The sequence below is a fragment of the Apostichopus japonicus genome, chromosome 3 (genome assembly GCF_037975245.1).
Source record: "Apostichopus japonicus isolate 1M-3 chromosome 3, ASM3797524v1, whole genome shotgun sequence".
NCBI classification, from domain to species: Eukaryota; Metazoa; Echinodermata; class Holothuroidea; order Aspidochirotida; family Stichopodidae; genus Apostichopus; species Apostichopus japonicus.
Window position 1 is genome coordinate 1828350 of NC_092563.1, and position 10607 is coordinate 1838956.

General features: G+C 39.1%; 1 protein-coding gene and 1 long non-coding RNA gene across 4 annotated transcripts in view; one reads left to right on the forward strand and one right to left on the reverse strand.

The window, feature by feature from the left end:
- Positions 1-2770, reverse strand: part of LOC139959695 (methyltransferase-like protein 27) — a 50174-nt gene extending 47404 nt beyond the window's left edge. Inside the window, exon 1 of one of the 2 annotated variants that reach the window (XM_071957506.1) lies at positions 2625-2770. The gene's annotated coding sequence lies outside the window, so the exon portion shown is untranslated. Of the gene's footprint in view, positions 1-2512 lie in introns of both variants that reach the window. The other variant, XM_071957497.1, reaches the window with a different exon arrangement.
- The window catches only part of LOC139959704 (uncharacterized), a 57043-nt gene that overhangs the window by 43182 nt on the left and 3254 nt on the right, over positions 1-10607 (forward strand). For both annotated transcript variants that reach the window (XR_011790212.1, XR_011790211.1), the window contains one exon: positions 4621-4727. This is a non-coding gene — a long non-coding RNA (uncharacterized lncRNA). The remainder of the gene's footprint in view (positions 1-4620; positions 4728-10607) is intronic.

Below are 10607 nucleotides of genomic sequence, written 5' to 3' on the forward strand. Positions count from 1 at the left end.
CTATAGTAAGATAATTTATGCAGAAGAATCTCATGGTTGATTGTATCAAAGGCCTTTTTTAAGTCCAAAAACACAGCACCAGTGATCTGACCCTTGTCCATATTATGAAGAATGTAGTCAGTATCGCCAATAATAGCAGCAAGGTTAGAATGTTGTTGTGCCGAACTTAGAAGCCCATTGTTTTGCAGATGACCATAAGCTTGGACATGAATAGCTTTCTCAAGAATCTTAGTAATAACAGGCAAAACTGAGATGGGCCTATAGTTACCACAATCTGTTTTCAGCCCATCCTTAAAAATAGAGGAAACAACTGCCTGTTTCCACTCAGCAGGAATGGATGCTCTACGAATAGTAAGATTAAGTATAAAGGTAATTGGTTTGGAAATTTGAGAACTTCCTGTTTTTTAAAGTCTAGCACTTATGCCATCAATACCAGTAGATTTAGCAATTTGAAGATTTGCGAGTTGTTTGTTGACAAAATCCTCACTAATTTCAATGAACTTTAAAGACTCGTCAACATACTTTAACTTCCCAAACAACTCCCCGCCACCATCATTGTATAGTAAATACAGCTTTCATAATTTGATTATTTTTTGTTCGTACACATTATAGACCTAGGGCCTATCACCACAGGCTCCCGTTGCACACCAAGCCAATGTTTTGTCAGGGGTCATTATAACTAATTCTTGTGCTTTCATGTAGAGGTATTTTATAGGCAATTGAGACATATTACTGTGGATCAAACCTCAATGAACTATAATCTAGCTTAGAATGAGACTGGAATTTTAATTTTGCAAATTTGGAATTTATACACACCCTGAGCACTTTATTTCTCGGGTACCCTGCAATTGACTCAGTTTGTTAAGTGAAATATATAGTATGAACAGTCAAATAGGTTCACCAATTATTGACACAATTCTTTATTTAATCACTGTACTTTCAGGTTATATATATGCATGCTTCCATGCACTTGTTCTGACAGTAGGACTAGGAGTAAGAACGACTTTCTCATTTCTATCAGATCGAGGACAGCCATGTCCAAACGCGGCACCGAGAGTCGCATGCGGCACCTAAAAATATTCTGGCGGCACCTGAAAAAAAACGAAAGGTGCTGTTTGCGGCACTGAGATCTGGTTTGTAAAAAAATGTTTCCTTCATCACTCCTGCCAGTCCTGGGATTCAAAGTTGGCTGCTCGCTGCTTCGGCTGACTGGCGCTTTGATGTCCGACGTCCACGTACGACTAGCTAGAATATGATGTATGTGCATATGCACTGTCAGTGTAATAAGTGTATGCAGTCAGCTCGTCAGTAGCCTACAGTGCAGTGTAAGACTGTACGTGTATGCATGTATAGGAAAACTGTGAATTGGTGGCGCACTTGCATTACAGATGGTCTGACGCAATGACCGAAACATTTAGCAAATCTGTTGTCAGTTATTTACGGTCACCTTCCGTTAGTTGTTCACAACTTTTCTTCACACAGCAGACAGCTTTTCTGTCTTGGGACTCTTGGCCCAGGTGTGGATCCAGGAGGGGCGCACACGGCGCACGCCCCCCCTCTTTTCTATGACCACTGATTGTTTGACCATACTCCGAAAAATGAGCAATTATATATGGAGAATATCCTTTCCAGATGCTGGGAAATCGCATCTGAGCGCATCTACAATTCGAATTTTCTTGGGGGAGGTCCCCCAAAACCCCCAAGCATGCTTTCTCGCCTTCCGTGCTCGCTCGCACCCGACCCACGTTAGTTGATGCAAGGTGAGACTCACAACTCACAAGGTAGTAAAAAAGTTACCACATCGTGGGCTCGGTTATGTCATAAGTAGAGTTGTGTGACGTCATCACTCACTAATGTTTGCACGCAGCACTCAAAAATAATTCAGTGGAAAATGCGGCACTGAGTTTGTGGGATCTTGGACAAGTATGGGTTAGGAACTGTTCACAATGTTGGTAAGAGCTGCTTTTAAAGCATCATAGGAGGGCAGAATATAAAGCTCTTTATATTAGCAATGGTGAAATTGTCCCCAGTGCCTAACGGAGTAAGTAATGACATGGTGGATGTTTCTCAATATATGTGGAGAAAGAAAGTAGCCTGAACTAGACCATGCTAGGCTTAAGTTTATGAAACCACCAACATTAAATTTTATCAATCCCCGGACATTTCTTTTGTGAAAACAATCCTAATAGGGGCTGTCTATAAGTTATAGTCTTAAATTAAAATCTTGCAAAGTTTTTATCAAGATTGGCTTGGTTAGTACTACTAGTACTACTAGGCCTATAGGCCAAAGCCTAAATTGGTCATAACGTACGTAGGCCTAGGTCTAAATATTCACATACCAATATACGCAGCAACCAAAGCTAGCGTACTTTTTACATCAATTGGCTAAACCTCTGTCCTAACAGATTCTGATAGGCCCAAAGTTTTGCAAAGTTATGCCTTAGTGCTAGTAGTTTTGGCCAAGCCATACGTGTGTTCTGTTTTACTAATATGAAAGTGATTTGCTACTTACCACACAAGACAAAATAACAGGAAGTGTGAATACCGACGTATTACTTAGCGAGAAACCGATGTGGCAAGCAGTTTCGGTTATTAGCCTAAGTGTTGCATCTTTTAACACTAACAGAAAGCCACCATGAGCGAGCAAATTTCTTGAGTTCGACTGTACACACGAAACCTTCTTAACTCACTGTCCCTTTTAGGGTTCCCCAGTAATTAGAGCGACATCCCGCAAAAGAATCTTTTGTGAACGCCTGAACAATGAAACTATGGATGAAATAGAGGGGGTGCTTTTTTATCAACATCTTGGAAAGTATCATGATGTTTCTAAACTTTTAGGGAAAGGAAGTATAGACGGGTGAAGGGACCTGCTTTCCAACCAGCATCGTTATTAAAAGTGAGATCTTTCTGATACTATATGTGACTAATCCAAATATCCATGGAATAGCTCGGGTTTATTGCGCATTGACGGATATGCTGTAGTATCCGCGGACAATGAAAGCGAATGAACGTTCAAATCCAATAAAGCGAAGGTAGGAATCGAACCCCGGATCTTGTGTCACAGACTCTACCCAGGCGCGTAGCCCGGGGGGGCGCGAAGGGGCAGCCGCCCCCCTTGAGCATATTTTTTGGTATGTTTTTATGATATCGCTAGTAATTTCAAAAGAGAAAATGCTAAGATGGAACTTACAAGGCCTGGGAAATGCCATTTCCAGCGATCTGGGAGGCATTTCCAGCCAAAATGTTCTTGTATGCTTCGCGCCATGGTGGCGCTACGCTTAGATAGTTTGCAATGCCGTATCTTCGGCTCTGATAGGTTGCCTACAGTTTCGCCCCTCCCTTGGCAAATTCCTCGGTACGCGCTTGACACGACCACAGTGATTCTACTGGTGTGTGAATGCATATATAAACTGGCTTTACATAACTGTTATTGAGGGCGTATTACACAAGTGTTATTATTGTACAGAGTGCACCCTTGGTGCTTTGAATCTGACAATTTACACAGAATAACCACTCTTTATAGGCAAGCCAAGCCGTAAATAAGAAATGAATGTGTAGTAAGTGGGATGACAGATATATAGTAAATAAATAATTAACAACACACCAGAACAATTTCACTTCACGACCGGTCTTTATTCACCCAGACCATTCCTTCGCTCCCTATATCTTCTCATTTAGGTAATGAGATGTACCCTTAAAAATCCTCATAAAATTACTGAGATAATAATTAGAGAGGACATCATTTATGCTTTTCATTTTAATTAAATTTATTCTGCAGTTTTTATTTTTACAATATTTACCGTGTTTCTGTTGGAATGATTTCGTTTACAAGTATATATGCTTGTCAAAATCTCTTCAACAATATTCAAAATTTGAAAGTAATATTGATACTTGTATTTTGCCTAATTTATTACATTAATCTTTTGCATTTTTCTCGTTTTTGCCACTTTCAAATTAACTCCTTCTCAATCCTCATGATTTCTGCTGGGATGGTTTAATCCCATTTGTCAGCTTTGAACATCGGAGACGACAATTCTAGAAGAATGAAATAAATTTAAGCATAGTTACGTAGACTAAATGCTCGATGTAACTTCTAATATATATATTTAAAAAAACTAATTTAACTTTTTGTCTGATTAGTTTCATATCATGGTAAATCAGGCTTGTATATAAAGTTCTTTTAAATTTTATGTTGAATCATTTATGATCATGGATTATGTCCAACGAGAATGTGGCCCGTCAATAATTTCTGTAACCCAGAGGAGTGGGATAGCGGAAACTGCGGCTTTGGCTATCAAGTATTGGCTTCAAATGATTTACCAGCGACTCATCCCCGGTACCATTTACCCCCCCCCCCCCCTCCCCCAGTCCCTCTTTACACGCAAACACACAGTGACACAAACAATTATCCGTTCTAGGTAGGAAAATCTCTAGGCTCCCCAAAACTACAAAACCAAAATAAAAGCATGACTGTTTAAAATATCTTACAGACAAACATTGAAGCTAAATGACATTTTCGGTCTGACGTAACCTGACGTTTTGTCCGCCTGCCCTTTTTCTTCAGTTCTCTTTGTTTCTGTTAATTTCTGATGAATTCTTTGATATTTTCTTCTACCACAGAGCCATCAACCGATTGCTGCGATGGAACTTTATCGTTTTCTGATCCGTTTGTCAGTTCTGCCGTCATTTCTTTGCTGATTATAAGTGTTAGGGCTGTTGGTGTGCTGGTATGTAGTTGATTTCTCGTAAGTGGCAAACATGGTTCCTTCTTTGATGGATCTGTATTTTGGATGTCTGCATGATGCGGGAGGGGAACGGTCAAGTGGTCATGACGGCAATGGTCATGTGAGGGTCAGCTGACAGCAGGGTTGGCCGGTTTTTACCGGGCGGTTTTTACCGCCCCGGGAAAAACAAGTTTCTTACCGGTTTTTACCGGGAGGTTTTTCCCACCTATAAGTGGGAAAAACTGGGAAAAACCGGGAAAAACCTCAAATTATATAGAATTCCTAAAAACTCATGTGGAACTTGTGGAGGAGCATAGAATCTACAAGAAAATGGCATCTTATGGTAGGGGGTTGGGTTACATCCAAAGAACAGCTATGATCTATAACTTGTGAGTTTACCGATTAGACTATTATAAATAATTCAAATAAATAATATATTGGATGCTCAAATCAACCAACTTTATTTTCCTATCGAGATGCATAATTCCATTATCTAGAGAATGGACTCGTATCAAACTGTTGGTGCCTCCTAGGGCTATGGTTCGTCATATTATACATGCCACATTAGTCCGCTCAGATCCAAATGATGATTCACATCCAAGAACGATCACTTCATGTCTGCGATAAATTGTACTCTGTTCACACTTCGCACTAGGCACTGTACTATGCTTATATTGCTTATAGGCACTGTACTAAGTGACTGTTGTGAGATCAACTAATTTGAGAATAAGTAACAATTGGAACAGTTACTTGTGTTGTTGATACTCCTACCTCTTCAGTTAGCCTATACACAGGAAGTGCCCAGTATCACCTCACCTGTCCACCTCAAAGTGTTTAATCACTCATGCATGAAGTTGTATAATAATTGGACCATGTTTGCATCAAGGTAAACAGTTTGGTTGTGTGAATGGCTCCATAGGGCCATTGTGCGTTTAATACTTTAATTGGGCCCATGTGCCTTACAAAGTTTCAAAGCAGTTTCTATTGAGCCCCCTGAATTGAAGTTCACCTCAATAGACTGTTGCCTACTGTATTAATGGAATGGAATGAACTGTCTGAGCACATAATATTATATTATTATATGGTTCCTTGTCCCTTTGAGGCTTTGGATGCCATGGTTCGCCACTACGTTCTATCCTCCGCTGTTCATGCCACATAATAGGCCTGAAGAATTTAGGAGGGGTGAATGTCCCAGTGTAGACCTATAATGGTTTGGGCAATAGGCAATGCATATACTGCTAAAGAGATCGTGACAGAATAACTATACATGTGCAATACGAAAAATACTCTTTTTTTCCACAAAAAGTAGAATAAGAATGTGATAAAATAGCTCAAAATGAAGCTAAGAAACTCCCATATTCAATAAAATATGCCTGTCATGAAACAATATCGTGCCTACTGATGACCCTGCATTTTACGGACAATTAATACTAGTTTCGAGACGGAGGCGGTTTTTACCGGTATTTACCAGTTTTTCCCGGTTTTTACCTGGTTTTTACCGCTTAGTGGGAAAAACAGGTTTTTTCCCGGGAAAATGCCAACCCTGGCTGACAGAGGCTCTCACCTGGTTTTGTCTGAATATCGTGGTATTATTCATTCAGAGTTTTCTTGTACAATACCCGCCACTGGAGTTGTTCCAGTAGTGTGGAGTAGCTGCTACTCGATATTTTCGAGGTGTGTTATGGATTCTAGATCAAGAGAGAACATGTGGAAACTTACATTTCCTTAGGGAAACTAAAAAAAAATAGCCTTTGGAAGAGTACCGTTTGTTGAGTTTTCTACCGAGTCGACATTCTTAAAGTATACTCCTTGGTCTAGGAGAGTTCATCGCTTGCATTGATACCTGTTAAGGAGATGTGTAGTATTCTAGCCGTTTTGGTTGCTGATATTTCGTTGTTCTGGCTTTCTGTTGATGACCTCTGTTCCTTGTATTTTTTCTTGTCCTTTTTTGTTTGTTTTTTGTAACATTACGTGGTGTCTTCTTTTTTGAAATATGTTCTGTTTCGTGTAACACCTCCTTTCTTTGGTGTTTGTTCCTGTTTTAATGTAATTATAAGTAATTAAAATGGTAATAAATAATAATAATAATAAATTATATATATATAGATATATTATATATATATTATATATATATATATATATTATTTACAATCTCATCATCTTTCTTTGGGTAATGGCAATACTGTTGTCTTCTCATGAAGAACTGAGATGAAGCAATCCAAAGAAAGATAAACACAAAGGATAAGGGTTTTTAGATTACTTCCACTGAAACTCTTTAAGTTCATCTAATATTAATATACTAAACAGTCTATTAGAAATTGCCAGGCTACTAAAAGTAGTGTTCATAGCATAGTACATTATCTCCATGTGAAACAAGATAACATTCAAGCTGATATACACATTTTCACATCCGTGAAACTATCCCTTTATCCCACAGTGGACTCACCACTGATAACCCTCATCCCTGCTGTTTTGATTAATTTTACTGAAGGTAACCTGTTACATTATCAAAATGCATAGATATGACTCCAAAATAGTGTAAGGCTGCCTATTTGGCAATGCATTTAACACAAAGATCACTACCAGCACAGATATGGCTTTCTGATTTAATTATTACCATGTATTTATAACCTACAAATAAGCGGTAAAGTACTGTAGGTTCGTGTTCTCTGAAACTGAATTGTTGGCAACTGTTCGTATGGTGTCATATTCCAAAAATAGCCCACGTCAGTATTTTACAGTGATGTTAAATATACATCTATGCAGTGACCCAGTATAAGTCAAAGACTCCTAATACTTGAGATACGCTGTGTTGTATACAGTATATGTCACATACAGGCATACTGCACATACAGTATATTACTCCCCATCATGTATGGTTATGATGACCATGTGAATACAACAATAGTAGCAGAAACAGTATTCACACCAGATGAATGCGATTGGGGTTCACTAAAATGTGAAGATCATATGAGTGTACTCACCACAGCTTCTTCACCATCAAATTTGAAAAAGTGCACATATAGTTCCACCATAGGGGGTGGTGGGGGAGGGGGAGGGGGAGGGGGAGAGGAAGTACATTATTTCACTGGCAACAGCCTCTTTGTATGGTAGAAATTCCAACTTATTCGAGGAGGAATTCACCGGTACAGTACTATAACCCGACAAGAAAGAAAATGATATATGCAAGATGGAATGAAGTATACTATTATATCTGCAGGAAGAGTAGTGATTACTGTTTATTTGTATTTATGTAAGGGTGTTAGCTTCTGAAAATAATTGTTTGTTCTTGATGAGAGAACCCTGGGTTTGGTGTGATGACCAAACACAGAGCAAGACACATAAAAAAAAGGAAAACTCAACTGGATTGGATTAAATTAAATTATAATTACGAATAACAAACAATATACAGCAGATCTGGGCCCAGAATAAGAATTAAATAAAATGACTTACAGTTGTCAGGTGCGCACCCCAATAGTTAATGTTATTACAATATGTTTAATTTAAATGCTGATTCTGGTTGGCTGGCCCGCTGGTGTCATCAAGGGTGTCATCTGATATTCCACGACATCAGTATATACAGGTATGGAGTCCTCCCATGGTCAGGGACGTAGCCAGGGGGGAGCAGGGGGAGCGACCGCTCCCCCCCCTTCAGTGTCTATTTTTTTTTTTTATACTGTCGTTTTTTAGCATGGTATTTTGTCAGTGCTCTTTTGATCTTGAATACTCGTTAGCTCCGTTAACTCGATTGTAATCGTAGTAACATTCACGCCTACTGATTCAACTACTTACTTAGTTTGGCAGATGCAAGTAGCTAAATTTAGCTTATAGCCAATTACAAGCCTACAGTTGGCCACTGCGTAATAAAATACATATTGCCTACCTAACCGCACTCTATGGAATGTCACGAACTGTATGCACAACAACGTCGACAACGTTCGTTCAATGAGTCGTCCTAAGTTGTTGCACGAACAGCATGTTATAAAGCTAAGCTAGCAATCGTACGTGATACGCACTTCCTATAAATAATTATTACACTGCTAATACACTGCGATAACGATATTTGTTTTTAGGCCACTGCAGTTTTGGCTGTATTACAAAATATGAAAGTTTATATTGTCCATCAGTTAAGTTCGTCAAATGTATTAAAGTCCAGACATTGGACAATAAACAAGAATCATCCTACTGGAAAACTTGTAAAAGAGCACTATGTTTGTCTTTCTGATATATTATGTAAAAGAACATGTAAAAGAATTTAAACAGGAAACAAAATCTGCTGATAATGATATCATATGATCAGGACGTAGCCAGTATGTAGCACGATAGTTTCATTCAACACCCTACCCACCGAAAAAGACTATAGGATCCGATGTCAGTTTTTTAACATGTAGTTTAGAACCCGTTTACGCAGATAATATTTCATTTGAGAAAACACTTGAGAAATTTGCATCAGATGGCAATCGTCGGATAGCTCTCGCCTTCTCTTATTAGGCTAACTTAAACATTTACTAGCTACAGTTGTATCAAAGACATTTCTGGACTATCTTTGCATCTACAAGTATCAGAAGTTGAAAAGTAAGTAAGTCTACTCTGTACATGTACCTTCAAGGGCGGCGGAACCGGGGGGGGGGGGCACAGGGGGCAAGTGCCCCCACTTTTCCTCAGGTTAAAAATGTGCCCTTTTTCTACATAAAACTTGTACTCTTGATCACCTTATTAGAACAGTGATATTTCAGTAAGAGATCTAATCCTAATTTAGAACTATCAGGGGCGTAGCCAGTATGTAGCACTGTAGGCCCGGGCCTACACTTTTTTTGGCCAAGTTATCTTTTTTATTAAAACACCCATAATTCAAATCCATAAGCTTGCTGGACGAGTTTAAGAGTCTAGACAGGAAAAACTATTGAAATGAACGAAGCAAGATTATGGCTAAATTAGGTGACCTATTCTTCTGTCATCTAGGCTGTCATTCATATCGCGTGCCGTTTCATTCAATACTCTACCCGCCGAAAAAGACTAGGATACGATCTTGTCAGTTTTTTAACATCTACTTAAGAACTCGTTTACGCAGATAAATTTCAGTTGAGAACATTCCACAGTCAAATAAGCCTATCGTTGATTAACAGACTTTATATGTATAGAGCTGCAGCTCTTTGTTGCCTGTTGTAGTCAAGATCGGCGTTCCAAGTTCCAAAACAGCCTTTTCGATAAACATTTACTAGCTACAGTTTTATCAAAGATAATTACTGGCTATGGTTGTATCAAAGACATTTCTGGCCTATCTTTGTATCTACAAGTATCAGAAGTTGAAAAGTAAGACTACTTAGACGGGGGGGGGGGTTGGGGTGGGGGGCGTTGATGGAGTGATTTGTATACGCAAATAAGATAATACAATAAGATTTATAAAGGGTACTAAATATCAGGCTGCAACAGTCCAATCGAATTTCTGCAAAGTGCCCTTTGACTTCGGTGCCCCCCCCCCCAGATTAAAGGTGCTTCCGCCGCCCTTGTGTACCTTGCCAATTTTAATACATTATGTATTATTGAATTACGTACTTTTTTTACTCGTTTGTTTTTTGGGTTTAAAAGTGATATTGAATGAGGTTTCTCAAGTTAGCAAGAGGCCAGGGAACCAGAATGAACATTCGGGAAGGGCTGTTTCCTGTCATCTGGGGGGTTTGTAAAACCAAAATTTTCTTGTACGCTCCGCGCCAACCGATGGTGGCGCTCCGCTCAGATAGTCGTGCCTACAACTTTGAAAATCCATATCAATCGCAAAAAGTGCTCCCCCCCTTTCAAATTCCTGGCTACGTCGCTGCCCATGGTCAAATAATATAAAAGGAATTAGTGTTCCAGCATAGCGTTCATCAAATTACAATATAA